Raw genomic sequence first — 21732 nt, forward strand, 5'->3', positions numbered from 1 at the left:
ATAGAAAACTGATTTCATTTTTCTTTAATAAAAGCACCAAAATAATAAATTGTATAACAACTATTTATCCGATACCTCACGTCGTCAAATAAAATTTTATCTTGCTGTTTCTTATAAGTTTTTATCAAAATGCTGAAAATTTTTTTTTTAAATTCAAACACAACATAATCAAGATAAGCACAACTTTTTTGACATACATTTTACAAAATTCACAGTTTTCCAGCATCAATAAATTCATTGTTCAATTTGTTTTTACTTAATAATTTTGAAAGTTAATTTTCAGTGGTTTTGGTTAATTAAATAAAACTACATTATGAACATAATACATTTTTATTACATAAACTATGTAATTTTTAACAATGGGAATAAATCGATTTAAATATAACAAAGGTTTGTGTGGTAATTAATTCCGGAACCTTTCAGACCCGAGGTAAGTTTAATATACTAACCCTTATTATAGACCAACAAGTTTTTGTCGGTCGAGATTTTTTAGGTCCGTTGAATCGACACTTATAAATCTAAATCGTAAAAGCCTTGGTTTTTTCTATGATATTTTTTATTTAATTTATTAAAAAATGATTTTATTTGAACGTGTTAGAGAGCTCGCCGCAATTACTCGACAAAAAACCAAAGCATGTGGTATTGGTGCGTTTCGAACCTTAAATCTATCAGTCAAAACCTGTCGCATAAACCTCTTACATGACAGCTTTGATTTAGAATATAAAACTTCATAGGGAAACCTTCAGAAATTGACTCGGCCAACGGTTTTTCACGTCGTCAGGGCGGGGTATTGGGAATAGTTTTCAACTAGCAATAATCGCACCCCGGATAAACCTCATCGGTTACGATATCGCCTCTGCGCAAAGCTATCAAAAAATGGCAAGATAACCTTTCCTATTCAAATAAAATGCTTCCATTTGTGGTGCGCAAAAATTTTTAATCAAGGAATACACATTAAAGTTTTAATTAACAAATTTGTTTGACCATTAAACATAATTATTAAGCATAGAAAACTAATTTCATTTTTGTTTAATAAAAGCACCAAAATAATAAATTGTATAACAACTATTTATCCGATACCTAACGTCGTCATATAAAATTTTATCTTGCTGTTTCTTATAAGTTTTTATCAAAATGCTGGAAATTTTTTTTTTTAATTTAACCACAACATAATCAAGATAAGCACAACGTTTTTGACATACATTTAAAAAATTTACAGTTTTCCAGTATCAATAAATTTATTATTCAATTTGTTTTTACTTAATAATTTTGAAAGTTAATTTTAAGCGGTTTTGGTTATTTTAATAAAAAAAGATTGTAAACCCAATAAAATTTTATCACATAAACTATGTAATTTTTAAAAATGGGAATAAATCAATTCAAAAATAACAAAGGTTTGTGTGGTAATTCAATCCGGAACCTTTCGTACCCGAGGTAAGTTTAATATACTAACCCTTATTATAGACCAACAAGTTTTTGTCGGTCGAGATTTTTTAGGTCCGTTGAATCGACACTTATAAATCTAAATCATAAAAGCCTTGGTTTTTTCTATGATATTTTTTTATTTAATTTATTAAAAAATGGTTTTATTTAAACGTGTTAGAGCTTGCTGCGATTACTCGACGAAAAACCAAAGCATGTGGTATTGGTGCGCTTCGAAACTTAAATCTATCAGTTAAAACCTGTCACATAAACCTCCTACATAAAAGCTTTTGATTTAGAATAAAAGATTTCACTGGGAAATCTTCAGAAATTCCCTCGGCCAACGGTTTTTCACGTCGTCAGGGCGGGGTATTGGGAATAGTTTTCAACTAGCAATAATCGCACCTCGGACAAACCTCATCAGTTACGTTATCGCCTGCGCGCAAAGCTATCAAAAAATGGCAAGATAACCTTTCCTATTCATATAAAATGCTTCCAATTGTGGTGCACAAAAATTTTTAATCAAGGAATACACATTAAAATTTTAATTAACAAATTTGTTTGACCATTAAACATAATTATTAAGCATAGAAAACTGATTTCATTTTTGTTTAATAAAAGCACCAAAATAATAAATTGTATAACAACTATTTATCCGATACCTCACGTCGTCAAATAAAATTTTATCTTGCTGTTTCTTATAAGTTTTTATCAAAATGCTGGAAATTTTTTTTTTAAATTCAACCACAACATAATCAAGATAAGCATAACTTTTTTGACATACATTTTACAAAATTCACAGTTTTCCAGCATCAATAAATTCATTGTTCAAATTGTTTTTACTTAATAATTTTGAAAGTTAATTTTCAGTGGTTTTGGTTAATTAAATAAAACTACATTATGAACATAATACATTTTTATTACATAAACTATGTAATTTTTAACAATGGGAATAAATCGATTTAAAAATAACAAAGGTTTGTGTGGTAATTAATTCCGGAACCTTTCAGACCCGAGGTAAGTTTAATATACTTACCCTTATTATAGACCAACAAGTTTTTGTCGGTCGAGATTTTTTAGGTCCGTTGAATCGACACTTATAAATCTAAATCATAAAAGCCTTGGTTTTTTCTATGATATTTTTTTATTTAATTTATTAAAAAATGGTTTTATTTAAACGTGTTAGAGCTCGCTGCGATTACTCGACGAAAAACCAAAGCATGTGGTATTGGTGCGCTTCGAAACTTAAATCTATCAGTTAAAACCTGTCACATAAACCTCCTACATAACAGCTTTTGATTTAGAATAAAAGACTTCACTGGGAAATCTTCAGAAATTCCCTCGGCCAACGGTTTTTCACGTCGTCAGGGCGGGGTATTGGGAATAGTTTTCAACTAGCAATAATCGCACCTCGGATAAACCTCATCGGTTACGATATCGCCTGTGCGCAAAGCTATCAAAAAATGGCAAGATAACCTTTCCTATTCAAATAAAATGCTTCCATTTGTGGTGCGCAAAAATTTTTAATCAAGGAATACACATTAAAGTTTTTATTAACAAATTTGTTTGACCATTAAACATAATTATTAAGCATAGAAAACTAATTTCATTTTTGTTTAATAAAAGCACCAAAATAATAAATTGTACAACAACTATTTATCCGATACCTAACGTCGTCAAGTAAAATTTTATCTTGCTGTTTCTTATAAGTTTTTATCAAAATGCTGGAAATTTTTTTTTTTAATTTAACCACAACATAATCAAGATAAGCACAACTTTTTTGACATACATTTAAAAAAATTCACAGTTTTCCAGTATCAATAAATTTATTATTCAATTTGTTTTTACTTAATAATTTTGAAAGTTAATTTTCAGTGGTTTTGGTTATTTAAATAAAAAAAGATTATAAACCCAATAAAATTTTATCACATAAACTATGTAATTTTTAAAAATGGGAATAAATCAATTCAAAAATAACAAAGGTTTGTGTGGTAATCCAATCCGGAACCTTTCGTACCCGAGGTAAGTTTAATATACTTACCCTTATTATAGACCAACAAGTTTTTGTCGGTCGAGATTTTTTAGGTCCGTTGAATCGACACTTATAAATCTAAATCGTAAAAGCCTTGGTTTTTTCTATGATATTTTTTATGTAATTTATTAAAAAATGATTTTATTTGAACGTGTTAGAGAGCCCGCCGCAATTACTCGACAAAAAACCAAAGCATGTGGTATTGGTGCGTTTCGAACCTTAAATCTATTAATCAAAACCTGTTACATAAACCTCTTATTTAAAAGGTTTTGATTAAAGAATAAAAGAATTTACAAGGAAATCTTCAGAAATTGCCTCGGCTAACGGTTTTTCACGTCGTCAGGGCGGGGTATTGGGAATAGTTTTCAACTAGCAATAATCGCACCTCGGACAAACCTCATCAGTTACGTTATCGCCTGCGCGCAAAGCTATCAAAAAATGGCAAGATAACCTTTCCTATTCAAATAAAATGCTTCCATTTGTGGTGCACAAAAATTTTTAATCAAGGAATACACATTAAAATTTTAGTTAACAAATTTGTTTGACCATTAAACATAATTATTAAGCATAGAAAACTGATTTCATTTTTGTTTAATAAAAGCACCAAAATAATAAATTGCATAACAACTATTTATCCGATACCTCACGTCGTCAAGTAAAATTTTATCTTGCTGTTTCTTATAAGTTTTTATCAAAATGCTGGAAATTTTTTTTTTAAATTTAACCATAACATAATCAAGATAAGCACAACTTTTTTGACATACATATTACAAAATTCACAGTTTTCCAGCATCAATAAATTCATTATTTAATTTGTTTTTACTTAATAATTTTGAAAGTTAATTTTCAGTGGTTTTAGTTAATTAAATAAAACTACATTATGAACATAATACATTTTTATCACATAAACTATGTAATTTTTAACAATGGGAATAAATCGATTTAAAAATAACAAAGTTTTGTGGTGTAATTAATTCCGGAACCTTTCAGACCCGAGGTAAGTTTAATATACTAACCCTTATTATAGACCAACAAGTTTTTGTCGGTCGAGATTTTGTAGGTCCGTTGAATCGACACTTATAAACCTAAATCGTAAAAGCCTTGGTTTTTTCTATGATATTTTTTTATTTAATTTATTAAAAAATGGTTTTATTTAAACGTGTTAGAGCTCGCTGCGATTACTCGACGAAAAACCAAAGCATGTGGTATTGGTGCGTTTCGAACCTTAAATCTATTAATCAAAACCTGTTACATAAACCTCTTATATAAAAGGTTTTGATTAAAGATTAAAAGACTTCACAAGAAAATCTTCAGAAATTGCCTCGGCTAACGGTTTTTCACGTCGTCAGGGCGGGGTATTGGGAATAGTTTTCAACTAGCAATAATCGCACCTCGGACAAACCTCATCAGTTACGTTATCGCCTGCGCGCAAAGCTATCAAAAAATGGCAAGATAACCTTTCCTATTCATATAAAATGCTTCCATTTGTGGTGCACAAAAATTTTTAATCAAGGAATACACATTAAAATTTTAATTAACAAATTTGTTTGACCATTAAACATAATTATTAAGCATAGAAAACTGATTTCATTTTTGTTTAATAAAAGCACCAAAATAATAAATTGTATAACAACTATTTATCCGATACCTCACGTCGTCAAATAAAATTTTATCTTGCTGTTTCTTATAGGTTTTATCAAAATGCTGGAAATTTTTTTTTTAAATTCAACCACAACATAATCAAGATAAGCACAACTTTTTTGACATACATTTTACAAAATTCACAGTTTTCCAGCATCAATAAATTCATTGTTCAATTTGTTTTTACTTAATAATTTTGAAAGTTAATTTTCAGTGGTTTTAGTTAATTAAATAAAACTACATTATGAACATAATACATTTTTATTACATAAACTATGTAATTTTTAACAATGGGAATAAATCGATTTAAAAATAACAAAGGTTTGTGTGGTAATTAATTCCGGAACCTTTCAGACCCGAGGTAAGTTTAATATACTAACCCTTATTATAGACCAACAAGTTTTTGTCGGTCGAGATTTTTTAGGTCCGTTGAATCGACACTTATAAATCTAAATCGTAAAAGCCTTGGTTTTTTCTATGATATTTTTTATTTAATTTATTAAAAAATGATTTTATTTGAACGTGTTAGAGAGCTCGCCGCAATTACTCGACAAAAAACCAAAGCATGTGGTATTGGTGCGTTTCAAACCTTAAATCTATCAGTCAAAACCTGTCACATAAACCTCTTACATGACAGCTTTGATTTAGAATATAAAACTTCATAGGGAAACCTTCAGAAATTGATTCGGCCAACGGTTTTTCACGTCGTCAGGGCGGGGTATTGGGAATAGTTTTCAACTAGCAATAATCGCACCTCGGATAAACTTCATCGGTTACGATATCGCCTGTGCGCAAAGCTATCAAAAAATGGCAAGATAACCTTTCCTATTCAAATAAAATGCTTCCATTTGTGGTGCGCAAAAATTTTTAATCAAGGAATACACATTAAAGTTTTTATTAACAAATTTGTTTGACCATTAAACATAATTATTAAGCATAGAAAACTAATTTCATTTTTGTTTAATAAAAGCACCAAAATAATAAATTGTACAACAACTATTTATCCGATACCTAACGTCGTCAAGTAAAATTTTATCTTGCTGTTTCTTATAAGTTTTTATCAAAATGCTGAAAATTTTTTTTTTTAATTTAACCACAACATAATCAAGATAAGCACAACTTTTTTGACATACATTTAAAAAAATTCACAGTTTTCCAGTATCAATAAATTTATTATTCAATTTGTTTTTACTTAATAATTTTGAAAGTTAATTTTCAGTGGTTTTGGTTATTTAAATAAAAAAAGATTATAAACCCAATAAAATTTTATCACATAAACTATGTAATTTTTAAAAATGGGAATAAATCAATTCAAAAATAACAAAGGTTTGTGTGGTAATCCAATCCGGAACCTTTTGTACCCGAGGTAAGTGTAATATACTTACCCTTATTATAGACCAACAAGTTTTTGTCGGTCGAGATTTTTTAGGTCCGTTGAATCGAAACTTGTAAATCTAAATCGTAAAAGCCTTGGTTTTTTCTATGATATTTTTTATTTAATTTATTAAAAAATGATTTTATTTGAACGTGTTAGAGAGCCCGCCGCAATTACTCGACAAAAAACCAAAACATGTGGTATTTGTGCGTTTCGAACCTTAAATCTATTAATCAAAACCTGTTACATAAACCTCTTATATAAAAGGTTTTGATTAAAGAATAAAAGAATTTACAAGGAAATCTTCAGAAATTGCCTCGGCTAACGGTTTTTCACGTCGTCAGGGCGGGGTATTGGGAATAGTTTTCAACTAGCAATAATCGCACCTCGGACAAACCTCATCAGTTACGTTATCGCCTGAGCGCAAAGCTATCAAAAAATGGCAAGATAACCTTTCCTATTCAAATAAAATGCTTCCATTTGTGGTGCACAAAAATTTTTAATCAAGGAATACACATTAAAATTTTAATTAACAAATTTGTTTGACCATTAAACATAATTATTAAGCATAGAAAACTGATTTCATTTTTGTTTAATAAAAGCACCAAAATAATAAATTGTATAACAACTATTTATCCGATACCTCACGTCGTCAAGTAAAATTTTATCTTGCTGTTTCTTATAAGTTTTTATCAAAATGCTGGAAATTTTTTTTTTAAATTTAACCACAACATAATCAAGATAAGCACAACTTTTTTGACATACATATTACAAAATTCACAGTTTTCCAGCATCAATAAATTCATTATTTAATTTGTTTTTACTTAATAATTTTGAAAGTTAATTTTCAGTGGTTTTAGTTAATTAAATAAAACTACATTATGAACATAATACATTTTTATCACATAAACTATGTAATTTTTAACAATGGGAATAAATCGATTTAAAAATAACAAAGTTTTGTGTGGTAATTAATTCCGGAACCTTTCAGACCCGAGGTAAGTTTAATATACTAACCCTTATTATAGACCAACAAGTTTTTGTCGGTCGAGATTTTGTAGGTCCGTTGAATCGACACTTATAAACCTAAATCGTAAAAGCCTTGGTTTTTTCTATGATATTTTTTTATTTAATTTATTAAAAAATGGTTTTATTTAAACGTGTTAGAGCTCGCTGCAAATACTCGACGAAAAACCAAAGCATGTGGTATTGGTGCGTTTCGAACCTTAAATCTATTAATCAAAACCTGTTACATAAACCTCTTATATAAAAGGTTTTGATTAAAGATTAAAAGACTTTACAAGGAAATCTTCAGAAATTGCCTCGGCTAACGGTTTTTCACGTCGTCAGGGCGGGGTATTGGGAATAGTTTTCAACTAGCAATAATCGCACCTCGGACAAACCTCATCAGTTACGTTATCGCCTGCGCGCAAAGCTATCAAAAAATGGCAAGATAACCTTTCCTATTCATATAAAATGCTTCCATTTGTGGTGCACAAAAATTTTTAATCAAGGAATACACATTAAAATTTTAATTAACAAATTTGTTTGACCATTAAACATAATTATTAAGCATAGAAAACTGATTTCATTTTTGTTTAATAAAAGCACCAAAATAATAAATTGTATAACAACTATTTATCCGATACCTCACGTCGTCAAATAAAATTTTATCTTGCTGTTTCTTATAAGTTTTTATCAAAATGCTGGAAATTTTTTTTTTAAATTCAACCACAACATAATCAAGATAAGCACAACTTTTTTGACATACATTTTACAAAATTCACAGTTTTCCAGCATCAATAAATTCATTGTTCAATTTGTTTTTACTTAATAATTTTGAAAGTTAATTTTCAGTGGTTTTAGTTAATTAAATAAAACTACATTATGAACATAATACATTTTTATTACATAAACTATGTAATTTTTAACAATGGGAATAAATCGATTTAAAAATAACAAAGGTTTGTGTGGTAATTAATTCCGGAACTTTTCAGACCCGATGTAAGTTTAATATACTAACCCTTATTATAGACCAACAAGTTTTTGTCGGTCGAGATTTTTTAGGTCCGTTGAATCGACACTTATAAATCTAAATCGTAAAAGCCTTGGTTTTTTCTATGATATTTTTTATTTAATTTATTAAAAAATGATTTTATTTGAACGTGTTAGAGAGCTCGCCGCAATTACTCGACAAAAAACCAAAGCATGTGGTATTGGTGCGTTTCAAACCTTAAATCTATCAGTCAAAACCTGTCACATAAACCTTTTACATGACAGCTTTGATTTAGAATATAAAACTTTATAGGGAAACCTTCAGAAATTGATTCGGCCAACGGTTTTTCACGCCGTCAGGGCGGGGTATTGGGAATAGTTTTCAACTAGCAATAATCGCACCTCGGATAAACCTCATCGATTACAATATCGCCTCTGCGCAAAGCTATCAAAAAATGGCAAGATATCCTTTCCTATTCAAATAAAATGCTTCCATTTGTGGTGCTCAAAAATTTTTAATCAAGGAATACACATTAAAGTTTTAATTAACAAATTTGTTTGACCATTAAACATAATTATTAAGCATAGAAAACTAATTTCATTTTTGTTTAATAAAAGCACCAAAATAATAAATTGTATAACAACTATTTATCCGATACCTAACGTCGTCATATAAAAATTTATCTTGCTGTTTCTTATAAGTTTTTATCAAAATGCTGGAAATTTTTTTTTTTAATTTAACCACAACATAATCAAGATAAGCACAACGTTTTTGACATACATTTAAAAAAATTCACAGTTTTCCAGTATCAATAAATTTATTATTCAATTTGTTTTTACTTAATAATTTTGAAAGTTAATTTTCAGCGGTTTTGGTTATTTAAATAAAAAAAGATTATAAACCCAATAAAATTTTATCACATAAACTATGTAATTTTTAAAAATGGGAATAAATCAATTCAAAAATAACAAAGGTTTGTGTGGTAATCCAATCCGGAACCTTTCGTACCCGAGGTAAGTTTAATATACTTACCCTTATTATAGACCAACAAGTTTTTGTCGGTCGAGATTTTTTAGGTCCGTTGAATCGACACTTATAAATCTAAATCATAAAAGCCTTGGTTTTTTCTATGATATTTTTTTATTTAATTTATTAAAAAATGGTTTTATTTAAACGTGTTAGAGCTCGCTGCGATTACTCGACGAAAAACCAAAGCATGTGGTATTAGTGCGCTTCAAAACTTAAATCTATCAGTTAAAACCTGTCACATAAACCTCCTACATAACAGCTTTTGATTTAGAATAAAAGACTTCACTGGGAAATCTTCAGAAATTCCCTCGGCCAACGGTTTTTCACGTCGTCAGGGCGGGGTATTGGGAATAGTTTTCAACTAGCAATAATCGCACCTCGGATAAACCTCATCGGTTACGATATCGCCTGTGCGCAAAGCTATCAAAAAATGGCAAGATAACCTTTCTTATTCAAATAAAATGCTTCCATTTGTGGTGCGCAAAAATATTTAATTAAGGAATACACATTAAAGTTTTAATTAACAAATTTGTTTGACCATTAAACATAATTATTAAGCATAGAAAACTAATTTCATTTTTGTTTAATAAAAGCACCAAAATAATAAATTGTACAACAACTATTTATCCGATACCTAACGTCGTCAAGTAAAATTTTATCTTGCTGTTTCTTATAAGTTTTTATCAAAATGCTGGAAATTTTTTTTTTTAATTTAACCACAACATAATCAAGATAAGCACAACTTTTTTGACATACATTTAAAAAAATTCACAGTTTTCCAGTATCAATAAATTTATTATTCAATTTGTTTTTACTTAATAATTTTGAAAGTTAATTTTCAGCGGTTTTGGTTATTTAAATAAAAAAAGATTATAAACCCAATAAAATTTTATCACATAAACTATGTAATTTTTAAAAATGGGAATAAATCAATTCAAAAATAACAAAGGTTTGTGTGGTAATCCAATCCGGAACCTTTCGTACCCGAGGTAAGTTTAATATATTTACCCTTATTATAGACCAACAAGTTTTTGTCAGTCGAGATTTTTTAAGTCCGTTAAATCGACACTTATAAATCTAAATCGTAAAGGCCTTGGTTTTTTCTATGATATTTTTTATTTAATTTATTAAAAAATGATTTTATTTGAACGTGTTAGAGAGCTCGCCGCAATTACTCGACAAAAAACCAAAGCATGTGGTATTGGTGCGTTTCGAACCTTAAATTTATTAATCAAAACCTATTACATAAACCTCTTATATAAAAGGTTTTGATTAAAGAATAAAAGACTTTACAAGGAAATCTTCAGAAATTGCCTCGGCCAACGGTTTTTACGTCGTCAGGGCGGAGTATTGGGAATAGTTTTCAACTAGCAATAAACGCACCTCGGATAAACCTGATCAGTTACGATATCGCCTCTGCGCAAAGCTATCAAAAAAATGGCAAGATAACCTTTCCTATTCAAATAAAATGCTTCCATTTGTGGTGCACAAAAATTTTTAATCAAGGAATACACATTAAAATTTTAATTAACAAATTTGTTTGACCATTAAACATAATTATTAAGCATAGAAAACTGATTTCATTTTTGTTTAATAAAAGCACCAAAATAATAAATTGTGTAACAACTATTTATCCGATACCTCACGTCGTCAAGTAAAATTTTATCTTGCTGTTTCTTATAAGTTTTTATCAAAATGCTGGAAATTTTTTTTTTAAATTTAACCACAACATAATCAAGATAAGCACAACTTTTTTGACATACATTTTACAAAATTCACAGTTTTCCAGCATCAATAAATTCATTATTTAATTTGTTTTTACTTAATAATTTTGAAAGTTAATTTTCAGTGGTTTTGGTTAATTAAATAAAACTACATTATGAACATAATACATTTTTATCACATAAACTATGTAATTTTTAACAATGGGAATAAATCGATTTAAAAATAACAAAGTTTTGTGTGGTAATTAATTCCGGAACTTTTCAGACCCGAGGTAAGTTTAATATACTAACCCTTATTTTAGACCAACAAGTTTTTGTCGGTCGAGATTTTGTAGGTCCGTTGAATCGACACTTATAAACCTAAATCGTAAATGCCTTGGTTTTTTCTATGATATTTTTTTATTTAATTTATTAAAAAATGGTTTTATTTAAACGTGTTAGAGCTCGCTGCGATTACTCGACGAAAAACCAAAGCATGTGGTATTGGTGCGTTTCGAACCTTAAATCTATTAATCAAAACCTGTTACATAAACCTCTTATATAAAAGGTTTTGATTAAAGATTAAAAGACTTTACAAGGAAATCTTCAGAAATTGCCTCGGCTAACGGTTTTTCACGTCATCAGGGCGGGGTATTGGGAATAGTTTTCAACTAGCAATAATCGCACCTCGGACAAACCTCATCAGTTACGTTATCGCCTGCGCGCAAAGCTATCAAAAAATAGCAAGATAACCTTTCCTATTAAAATAAAATGCTTCCATTTGTGGTGCACAAAAATTTTTAATCAAGGAACACACATTAAAATTTTAATTAACAAATTTGTTTGACCATTAAACATAATTATTAAACATAGAAAACTGATTTCATTTTTGTTTAATAAAAGCACCAAAATAATAAATTGTATAACAACTATTTATCCGATACCTCACGTTGTCAAATAAAATTTTATCTTGCTGTTTCTTATAAGTTTTTATCAAAATGCTGGAAATTTTTTTTTTAAATTCAACCACAACATAATCAAGATAAGCACAACTTTTTTGACATACATTTTACAAAATTCACAGTTTTCCAGCATCAATAAATTCATTGTTCAATTTGTTTTTACTTAATAATTTTGAAAGTTAATTTTCAGTGGTTTTGGTTAATTAAATAAAACTACATTATGAACATAATACATTTTTATTACATAAACTATGTAATTTTTAACAATGGGAATAAATCGATTTAAAAATAACAAAGTTTTGTGTGGTAATCCAATCCGGAACCTTTCGTACCCGAGGTAAGTTTAATATACTAACCCTTATTATAGACCAACAAGTTTTTGTCGGTCGAGATTTTTTAGGTCCGTTGAATCGACACTTATAAATCTAAATCGTAAAAGCCTTGGTTTTTTCCATGATATTTTTTATTTAATTTATTAAAAAATGATTTTATTTGAACGTGTTAGAGAGCTCGCCGCAATTACTCGACAAAAAACCAAAGCATGTGGTATTGGTGCGTTTCGAACCTTAAATCTATCAGTCAAAATCTGTCACATAAACCTCTTACATGACAGCTTTGATTTAGAATATAAAACTTCATAGGGAAACCTTCAGAAATTGATTCGGCCAACGGTTTTTCACGTGGTCAGGGCGGGGTATTGAGAATAGTTTTCAACTAGCAATAATCGCACCTCGGATAAACCTCATCGGTTACGATATCGCCTGTGCGCAAAGCTATCAAAAAATGGCAAGATAACCTTTCTATTCAAATAAAATGCTTCCATTTGTGGTGCGCAAAAATTTTTAATCAAGGAATACGCATTAAAGTTTTAATTAACAAATTTGTTTGACCATTAAACATAATTATTAAGCATAGAAAACTAATTTCATTTTTGTTTAATAAAAGCACCAAAATAATAAATTGTATAACAACTATTTATCCGATACCTAACGTCGTCATATAAAATTATATCTTGCTGTTTTTTATAAGTTTTTATCAAAATGCTGGAAATTTTTTTTTTTAATTTAACCACAACATAATCAAGATAAGCACAACTTTTTTGACATACATTTAAAAAAATTCACAGTTTTCCAGTATCAATAAATTTATTATTCAATTTGTTTTTACTTAATAATTTTGAAAGTTAATTTTCAGTGGTTTTGGTTATTTAAATAAAAAAAGATTATAAACCCAATAAAATTTTATCACATAAACTATGTAATTTTTAAAAATGGGAATAAATCAATTCAAAAATAACAAAGGTTTGTGTGGTAATCCAATCCGGAACCTTTTGTACCCGAGGTAAGTGTAATATACTTACCCTTATTATAGACCAACAAGTTTTTGTCGGTCGAGATTTTTTAGGTCCGTTGAATCGACACTTATAAATCTAAATCGTAAAAGCCTTGGTTTTTTCTATGATATTTTTTATTTAATTTATTAAAAAATGATTTTATTTGAACGTGTTAGAGAGCCCGCCGCAATTACTCGACAAAAAACCAAAACATGTGGTATTGGTGCGTTTCGAACCTTAAATCTATTAATCAAAACCTGTTACATAAACCTCTTACATAAAAGGTTTTGATTAAAGAATAAAAGAATTTACAAGGAAATCTTCAGAAATTGCCTCGGCTAACGGTTTTTCACGTCGTCAGGGCGGGGTATTGGGAATAGTTTTCAACTAGCAATAATCGCACCTCGGATAAACCTGATCAGTTACGATATCGCCTCTGCGCAAAGCTATCAAAAAAATGGCAAGATAACCTTTCCTATTCAAATAAAATGCTTCCATTTGTGGTGCACAAATATTTTTAATTAAGGAATACACATTAAAATTTTAATTAACAAATTTGTTTGACCATTAAACATAATTACTAAGCATGGAAAACTGATTTCATTTTTGTTTAATAAAAGCACCAAAATAATAAATTGTATAACAACTATTTATCCGATACCTCACGTCGTCAAGTAAAATTTTATCTTGCTGTTTCTTATAAGTTTTTATCAAAATGCTGGAAATTTTTTTTTTAAATTTAACCACAACATAATCAAGATAAGCACAAGTTTTTTGACATACATTTTACAAAATTCACAGTTTTCCAGCATCAATAAATTCATTATTTAAGTTGTTTTTACTTAATAATTTTGAAAGTTAATTTTCAGTGGTTTTGGTTAATTAAATAAAACTACATTATGAACATAATACATTTTTATCACGTAAACTATGTAATTTTTAATAATGGGAATAAATCGATTTAAAAATAACAAAGTTTTGTGTGGTAATTAATTCCGGAACCTTTCAGACCCGAGGTAAGTTTAATATACTAACCCTTATTATAGACCAACAAGTTTTTGTCGGTCGAGATTTTGTAGGTCCGTTGAATCGACATTTATAAACCTAAATCGTAAAAGCCTTGGTTTTTTCTATGACATTTTTTTATTTAATTTATTAAAAAATGGTTTTATTTAAACGTGTTAGAGCTCGCTGCGATTACTCGACGAAAAACCAAAGCATGTGGTATTGGTGCGTTTCGAACCTTAAATCTATTAATCAAAACCTGTTACATAAACCTCTTAAATAAAAGGTTTTGATTAAAGATTAAAAGACTTTACAAGGAAATCTTCAGAAATTGCCTCGGCTAACGGTTTTTCACGTCGTCAGGGCGGGGTATTGGAAATAGTTTTCAACTAGCAATAATCGCACCTCGGACAAACCTCATCAGTTACGTTATCGCCTTCGCGCAAAGCTATCAAAAAATGGTAAGATAACCTTTCCTATTAAAATAAAATGCTTCCATTTGTGGTGCACAAAAATTTTTAATCAAGGAATACACATTAAAATTTTAATTAACAAATTTGTTTGACCATTAAACATAATTATTAAGCATAGAAAACTGATTTCATTTTTGTTTAATAAAAGCACCAAAATAATAAATTGTATAACAACTATTTATCCGATACCTCACGTCGTCAAATAAAATTTTATCTTGCTGTTTCTTATAAGTTTTTATCAAAATGCTGGAAATTTTTTTTTTAAATTCAACCACAACATAATCAAGATAAGCACAACTTTTTTGACATACATTTAAAAAAATTCACAGTTTTCCAGTATCAATAAATTTATTATTCAATTTTTTTTTACTTAATAATTTTGAAAGTTAATTTTCAGCGGTTTTGGTTATTTAAATAAAAAAAGATTATAAACCCAATAAAATTTTATCACATAAACTATGTAATTTTTAAAAATGGAAATAAATCAATTCAAAAATAACAAAGGTTTGTGTGGTAATCCAATCCGGAACCTTTCAGACCCGAGGTAAGTTTAATATACTTACCCTTATTATAGACCAACAAGTTTTTGTCGGTCGAGATTTTTTAGGTCCGTTGAATCGACACTTATAAATCTAAATCATAAAAGCCTTGGTTTTTTCTATGATATTTTTTTATTTAATTTATTAAAAAATGGTTTTATTTAAACGTGTTAGAGCTCGCTGCGATTACTCGACGAAAAACCAAAGCATGTGGTATTGGTGCGCTTCGAAACTTAAATCTATCAGTCAAAACCTGTCACATAAACCTCCTACATAACAGCTTTTGATTTAGAATAAAAGACTTCACTGGGAAATCTTCAGAAATTGCCTCGGCCAACGGTTTTTCACGTCGTCAGGGCGGGGTATTGGGAATAGTTTTCAACTAGCATTAATCGCACCTCGGATAAACCTCATCGGTTACGATATCGCCTCTGCGGAAAGCTATCAAAAAAATGGCAAGATAACCTTTCCTATTCAAATAAAATGCTTCCATTTGTGGTGCGCAAAAATTTTTAATCAAGGAATACACATTAAAATTTTAATTAACAAATTTGTTTGACCATTAAACATAATTATTAAGCATAGAAAACTAATTTCATTTTTGTTTAATAAAAGCACCAAAATAATAAATTGTATAACAACTATTTATCCGATACCTAACGTCGTCAAGTAAAATTTTATCTTGCTTTTTTTTATAAGTTTTTATCAAAATGCTGAAAATTTTTTTTTTAAATTTAACCACAACGTAATCAAGATAAGCACAACTTTTTTGACATACATTTAAAAAAATTCACAGTTTTCCAGTATCAATAAATTTATTATTCAATTTGTTTTTACTTAATAATTTTGAAAGTTAATTTTCAGCGGTTTTGGTTATTTAAATAAAAAAAGATTATAAACCCAATAAAATTTTATCACATAAACTATGTAATTTTTAAAAATGGGAATAAATCAATTCAAAAATAACAAAGGTTTGTGTGGTAATCCAATCCGGAACCTTTCGTACCCGAGGTAAGTTTAATATACTTACCCTTATTATAGACCAACAAGTTTTTGTCGGTCGAGATTTTTTAGGTCCGTTGAATCGACACTTATAAATCTAAATCATAAAAGCCTTGGTTTTTTCTATGATATTTTTTTATTTAATTTATTAAAAAATGGTTTTATTTAAACGTGTTAGAGCTCGCTGCGATTACTCGACGAAAAACCAAAGCATGTGGTATTGGTGCGCTTCGAAACTTAAATCTAACAGTCAAAACCTGTCACATAAACCTCCTACATAACAGCTTTTGATTTAGAATAAAAGACTTCACTGGGAAATCTTCAGAAATTGCCTCGGCCAACGGTTTTTCACGTCGTCAGGGCGGGGTATTGGGAATAGTTTTCAACTAGCAATAATCGCACCTCGGATAAACCTCATCGGTTACGATATCGCCTCTGCGCAAAGCTTTCAAAAAAATGGCAAGATAACCTTTCCTATTCAAATAAAATGCTTCCATTTGTGGTGCGCAAAAATTTTTAATCAAGGAATACACATTAAAATTTTAATTAACAAAGTTGTTTGACCATTAAACATAATTATTAAGCATAGAAAACTAATTTCATTTTTGTTTAATAAAAGCACCAAAATAATAAATTGTATAACAACTATTTATCCGATACCTAACGTCGTCAAGTAAAATTTTATCTTGCTTTTTCTTATAAGTTTTTATCAAAATGCTGAAAATTTTTTTTTTAAATTTAACCACAACATAATCAAGATAAGCACAACTTTTTTGACATACATTTAAAAAAATTCACAGTTTTCCAGTATCAATAAATTTATTATTCAATTTGTTTTTACTTAATAATTTTGAAAGTTAATTTTCAGCGGTTTTGGTTATTTAAATAAAAAAAGATTATAAACCCAATAAAATGTTATCACATAAACTATGTAATTTTTAAAAATGGGAATAAATCAATTCAAAAATAACAAAGGTTTGTGTGGTAATCCAATCCGGAACCTTTCGTACCCGAGGTAAGTTTAATATACTTACCCTTATTATAGACCAACAAGTTTTTGTCGGTCGAGATTTTTTAAGTCCGTTGAATCGACACTTATAAATCTAAATCATAATAGCCTTGGTTTTTTCTATGATATTTTTTTATTTAATTTATTAAAAAATGGTTTTATTTAAACGTGTTAGAGCTCGCTGCGATTACTCGACGAAAAACCAAAGCATGTGGTATTGGTGCGCTTCGAAACTTAAATCTATCAGTCAAAACCTGTCACATAAACTTCCTACATAACAGCATTTGATTTAGAATAAAAGACTTCACTGGGAAATCTTCAGAAATTGCCTCGGCCAACGGTTTTTCACGTCGTCAGGGCGGGGTATTGAGAATAGTTTTCAACTAGCAATAATCGCACCTCGGATAAACCTCATCGGTTACGATATCGCCTCTGCGCAAAGCTATCAATAAATGGCAAGATAACCTTTCCTATTCAAATAAAATGCTTCCATTTGTGGTGCGCAAAAATTTTTAATCAAGGAATACACATTAAAATTTTAATTAACAAATTTGTTTGACCATTAAACATAATTATTAAGCATAGAAAACTAATTTCATTTTTGTTTAATAAAAGCACCAAAATAATAAATTGTATAACAACTATTTATCCAATACCTAACGTCGTCAAGTAAAATTTTATCTTGCTTTTTCTTATAAGTTTTTATCAAAATGCTGAAAATTTTATTTTAAATTTAACCACAAAATAATCAAGATAAGCACAACTTTTTTAACATACATTTAAAAAAATTCACAGTTTTCCAGTATCAATAAATTTATTATTCAATTTGTTTTTACTTAATAATTTTGAAAGTTAATTTTCAGCGGTTTTGGTTATTTAAATAAAAAAAGATTATAAACCCAATAAAATTTTATCACATAAACTATGTAATTTTTAAAAATGGGGATAAATCAATTCAAAAATAACAAAGGTTTGTGTGGTAATCCAATCCGGAACCTTTCGTACCCGAGGTAAGTTTAATATACTTACCCTTATTATAGACCAACAAGTTTTTGTCGGTCGAGATTTTTTAGGTCCGTTGAATCGACACTTATAAATCTAAATCATAAAAGCCTTGGTTTTTTCTATGATATTTTTTTATTTAATTTATTAAAAAATGGTTTTATTTAAACGTGTTAGAGCTCGCTGCGATTACTCGACGAAAAACCAAAGCATGTGGTATTGGTGCGCTTCGAAACTTAAATCTATCAGTCAAAACCTGTCACATAAACCTCCTACATAACAGCTTTTGATTTAGTATAAAAGACTTCACTGGGAAATCTTCAGAAATTGCCTCGGCCAACGGTTTTTCACGTCGTCAGGGCGGGGTATTGGGAATAGTTTTCAACTAGCAATAATCGCACCTCGGATAAACCTCATCGGTTACGATATCGCCTCTGCGCAAAGCTATCAAAAAAATGGCAAGATAACCTTTCTTATTCAAATAAAATGCTTCCATTTGTGGTGCGCAAAAATTTTTAATCAAGGAATACACATTAAAATTTTAATTAACAAATTTGTTTGACCATTAAACATAATTATTAAGCATAGAAAACTAATTTCATTTTTGTTTAATAAAAGCACCAAAATAATAAATTGTATAACAACTATTTATCCGATACCTAACGTCGTCAAGTAAAATTTTATCTTGCTTTTTCTTATAAGTTTTTATCAAAATGCTGAAAATTTTTTTTTTAAATTTAACCACAACATAATCAAGATAAGCACAACTTTTTTGACATACATTTAAAAAAATTCACAGTTTTCCAGTATCAATCAATTTATTATTCAATTTGTTTTTACTTAATAATTTTGAAAGTTAATTTTCAGCGGTTTTGGTTATTTAAATAAAAAAAGATTATAAACCCAATAAAATTTTATCACATAAACTATGTAATTTTTAAAAATGGGAATAAACCAATTCAAAAATAACAAAGGTTTGTGTGGTAATTCAATCCGGAACCTTTCGTACCCGAGGTAAGTTTAATATACTTACCCTTATTATAGACCAACAAGTTTTTGTCGGTCGAGATTTTTTAGGTCCGTTGAATCGACACTTATAAATCTAAATCATAAAAGCCTTGGTTTTTTCTATGATATTTTTTTATTTAATTTATTAAAAAATGGTTTTATTTAAACGTGTTAGAGCTCGCTGCGATTACTCGACGAAAAACCAAAGCATGTGGTATTGGTGCGATTCGAAACTTAAATCTATCAGTCAAAACCTGTCACATAAACCTCCTACATAACAGCTTTTGATTTAGAATAAAAGACTTCACTGGGAAATCTTCAGAAATTGCCTCGGCCAACGGTTTTTCACGTCGTCAGGGCGGGGTATTGGGAATAGTTTTCAACTAGCAATAATCGCACCTCGGATAAACCTCATCGGTTACGATATCGCCTCTGCGCAAAGCTATCAAAAAATGGCAAGATAACCTTTCCTATTCAAATAAAATGCTTCCATTTGTGGTGCGCAAAAATTTTTAATCAAGGAATACACATTAAAATTTTAATTAACAAATTTGTTTGACCATTAAACATAATTATTAAGCATAGAAAACTAATTTCATTTTTGTTTAATAAAAGCACCAAAATAATAAATTGTATAACAACTATTTATCCGATACCTAACGTCGTCAAGTAAAATTTTATCTTGCTTTTTCTTATAAGTTTTTATCAAAATGCTGAAAATTTTTTTTTTAAATTTAACCACAACATAATCAAGATAAGCACAACTTTTTTGACATACATTTAAAAAAATTCACAGTTTTCCAGTATCAATAAATTTATTATTCAATTTTTTTTTACTTAATAATTTTGAAAGTTAATTTTTAGCGGTTTTGGTTATTTAAATAAAAAAAGATTATAAACCCAATAAAATTTTATCACATAAACTATGTAATTTTTAAAAATGGGAATAAATCAATTCAAAAATAACAAAGGTTTGTGTGGTTTTTCAATCCGGAACCTTTCGTACCCGAGGTAAGTTTAATATACTTACCGTTATTATAGACCAACAAGTTTTTGTCGGTCGAGATTTTTTAGGTCCGTTGAATCGACACTTATAAATCTAAATCATAAAAGCCTTGGTTTTTTCTATGATATTTTTTTATTTAATTTATTAAAAAATGGTTTTATTTAAACGTGTTAGAGCTCGCTGCGATTACTCGACGAAAAACCAAAGCATGTGGTATTGGTGCGATTCGAAACTTAAATCTATCAGTCAAAACCTGTCACATAAACCTCCTACATAACAGCTTTTGATTTAGAATAAAAGACTTCACTGGGAAATCTTCAGAAATTGCCTCGGCCAACGGTTTTTCACGTCGTCAGGGCGGGGTATTGGGAATAGTTTTCAACTAGCAATAATCGCACCTCGGATAAACCTCATCGGTTACGATATCGCCTCTGCGCAAAGCTATCAAAAAAATGGCAAGATAACCTTTCCTATTCAAATAAAATGCTTCCATTTGTGGTGCGCAAAAATTTTTAATCAAGGAATACACATTAAAATTTTAATTAACAAATTTGTTTGACCATTAAACATAATTATTAAGCATAGAAAACTAATTTCATTTTTGTTTAATAAAAGCACCAAAATAATAAATTGTATAACAACTATTTATCCAATACCTAACGTCGTCAAGTAAAATTTTATCTTGCTTTTTCTTATAAGTTTTTATCAAAATGCTGAAAATTTTATTTTAAATTTAACCACAACATAATCAAGATAAGCACAACTTTTTTGACATACATTTAAAAAAATTCACAGTTTTCCAGTATCAATAAATTTATTATTCAATTTGTTTTTACTTAATAATTTTGAAAGTTAATTTTCAGCGGTTTTGGTTATTTAAATAAAAAAAGATTATAAACCCAATAACATTTTATCACATAAACTATGTAATTTTTAAAAATGGGGATAACTCAATTCAAAAATAACAAAGGTTTGTGTGGTAATCCAATCCGGAACCTTTCGTACCCGAGGTAAGTTTAATGTACTTACCCTTATTATAGACCAACAAGTTTTTGTCGGTCGAGATTTTTTAGGTCCGTTGAATCGACACTTATAAATCTAAATCATAAAAGCCTTGGTTTTTTCTATGATATTTTTTTATTTAATTTATTAAAAAATGGTTTTATTTAAACGTGTTAGAGCTCGCTGCGATTAC

The 21732-nt window shown here is 28.8% G+C and overlaps 21 non-coding genes across 21 annotated transcripts; all 21 read right to left on the minus strand.

The window, feature by feature from the left end:
* Positions 1 to 726: 726 nt before the first annotated feature.
* On the minus strand, positions 727 to 868 carry LOC145761878 (U4 spliceosomal RNA). The gene has a single exon (XR_014287533.1). It is a non-coding gene; the product is annotated as a U4 spliceosomal RNA (small nuclear RNA).
* Positions 869 to 1730: 862 nt separating this feature from the next.
* Positions 1731 to 1872, minus strand: LOC145761939 (U4 spliceosomal RNA). The gene has a single exon (XR_014287592.1). It is a non-coding gene; the product is annotated as a U4 spliceosomal RNA (small nuclear RNA).
* An 864-nt stretch (positions 1873 to 2736) lies between these two features.
* On the minus strand, positions 2737 to 2877 carry LOC145761837 (U4 spliceosomal RNA). Its single transcript, XR_014287496.1, has one exon. It is a non-coding gene; the product is annotated as a U4 spliceosomal RNA (small nuclear RNA).
* An 866-nt stretch (positions 2878 to 3743) lies between these two features.
* On the minus strand, positions 3744 to 3884 carry LOC145761918 (U4 spliceosomal RNA). Its single transcript, XR_014287572.1, has one exon. It is a non-coding gene; the product is annotated as a U4 spliceosomal RNA (small nuclear RNA).
* An 865-nt stretch (positions 3885 to 4749) lies between these two features.
* LOC145761931 (U4 spliceosomal RNA) lies at positions 4750 to 4890 on the minus strand. Its single transcript, XR_014287584.1, has one exon. It is a non-coding gene; the product is annotated as a U4 spliceosomal RNA (small nuclear RNA).
* An 862-nt stretch (positions 4891 to 5752) lies between these two features.
* LOC145761936 (U4 spliceosomal RNA) lies at positions 5753 to 5894 on the minus strand. Its single transcript, XR_014287589.1, has one exon. It is a non-coding gene; the product is annotated as a U4 spliceosomal RNA (small nuclear RNA).
* Positions 5895 to 6760: 866 nt separating this feature from the next.
* On the minus strand, positions 6761 to 6901 carry LOC145761913 (U4 spliceosomal RNA). The gene has a single exon (XR_014287567.1). It is a non-coding gene; the product is annotated as a U4 spliceosomal RNA (small nuclear RNA).
* Positions 6902 to 7766: 865 nt separating this feature from the next.
* LOC145761919 (U4 spliceosomal RNA) lies at positions 7767 to 7907 on the minus strand. The gene has a single exon (XR_014287573.1). It is a non-coding gene; the product is annotated as a U4 spliceosomal RNA (small nuclear RNA).
* Positions 7908 to 8771: 864 nt separating this feature from the next.
* On the minus strand, positions 8772 to 8912 carry LOC145761932 (U4 spliceosomal RNA). Its single transcript, XR_014287585.1, has one exon. It is a non-coding gene; the product is annotated as a U4 spliceosomal RNA (small nuclear RNA).
* An 864-nt stretch (positions 8913 to 9776) lies between these two features.
* Positions 9777 to 9917, minus strand: LOC145761838 (U4 spliceosomal RNA). Its single transcript, XR_014287497.1, has one exon. It is a non-coding gene; the product is annotated as a U4 spliceosomal RNA (small nuclear RNA).
* An 866-nt stretch (positions 9918 to 10783) lies between these two features.
* On the minus strand, positions 10784 to 10923 carry LOC145761875 (U4 spliceosomal RNA). Its single transcript, XR_014287530.1, has one exon. It is a non-coding gene; the product is annotated as a U4 spliceosomal RNA (small nuclear RNA).
* Positions 10924 to 11789: 866 nt separating this feature from the next.
* On the minus strand, positions 11790 to 11930 carry LOC145761886 (U4 spliceosomal RNA). The gene has a single exon (XR_014287541.1). It is a non-coding gene; the product is annotated as a U4 spliceosomal RNA (small nuclear RNA).
* An 863-nt stretch (positions 11931 to 12793) lies between these two features.
* On the minus strand, positions 12794 to 12935 carry LOC145761915 (U4 spliceosomal RNA). The gene has a single exon (XR_014287569.1). It is a non-coding gene; the product is annotated as a U4 spliceosomal RNA (small nuclear RNA).
* An 865-nt stretch (positions 12936 to 13800) lies between these two features.
* On the minus strand, positions 13801 to 13941 carry LOC145761879 (U4 spliceosomal RNA). Its single transcript, XR_014287534.1, has one exon. It is a non-coding gene; the product is annotated as a U4 spliceosomal RNA (small nuclear RNA).
* Positions 13942 to 14807: 866 nt separating this feature from the next.
* On the minus strand, positions 14808 to 14948 carry LOC145761929 (U4 spliceosomal RNA). Its single transcript, XR_014287582.1, has one exon. It is a non-coding gene; the product is annotated as a U4 spliceosomal RNA (small nuclear RNA).
* An 864-nt stretch (positions 14949 to 15812) lies between these two features.
* LOC145761856 (U4 spliceosomal RNA) lies at positions 15813 to 15953 on the minus strand. The gene has a single exon (XR_014287513.1). It is a non-coding gene; the product is annotated as a U4 spliceosomal RNA (small nuclear RNA).
* An 865-nt stretch (positions 15954 to 16818) lies between these two features.
* LOC145761656 (U4 spliceosomal RNA) lies at positions 16819 to 16959 on the minus strand. The gene has a single exon (XR_014287326.1). It is a non-coding gene; the product is annotated as a U4 spliceosomal RNA (small nuclear RNA).
* Positions 16960 to 17824: 865 nt separating this feature from the next.
* LOC145761730 (U4 spliceosomal RNA) lies at positions 17825 to 17965 on the minus strand. The gene has a single exon (XR_014287395.1). It is a non-coding gene; the product is annotated as a U4 spliceosomal RNA (small nuclear RNA).
* An 863-nt stretch (positions 17966 to 18828) lies between these two features.
* On the minus strand, positions 18829 to 18969 carry LOC145761657 (U4 spliceosomal RNA). Its single transcript, XR_014287327.1, has one exon. It is a non-coding gene; the product is annotated as a U4 spliceosomal RNA (small nuclear RNA).
* Positions 18970 to 19834: 865 nt separating this feature from the next.
* Positions 19835 to 19975, minus strand: LOC145761658 (U4 spliceosomal RNA). The gene has a single exon (XR_014287328.1). It is a non-coding gene; the product is annotated as a U4 spliceosomal RNA (small nuclear RNA).
* An 864-nt stretch (positions 19976 to 20839) lies between these two features.
* On the minus strand, positions 20840 to 20980 carry LOC145761659 (U4 spliceosomal RNA). The gene has a single exon (XR_014287329.1). It is a non-coding gene; the product is annotated as a U4 spliceosomal RNA (small nuclear RNA).
* Between the last annotated feature and the right edge of the window lie 752 nt (positions 20981 to 21732).

This window comes from Corella eumyota, chromosome 7 (assembly GCF_963082875.1).
Source record: "Corella eumyota chromosome 7, kaCorEumy4.1, whole genome shotgun sequence".
In the NCBI taxonomy this organism is placed as follows: Eukaryota; Metazoa; Chordata; class Ascidiacea; order Phlebobranchia; family Corellidae; genus Corella; species Corella eumyota.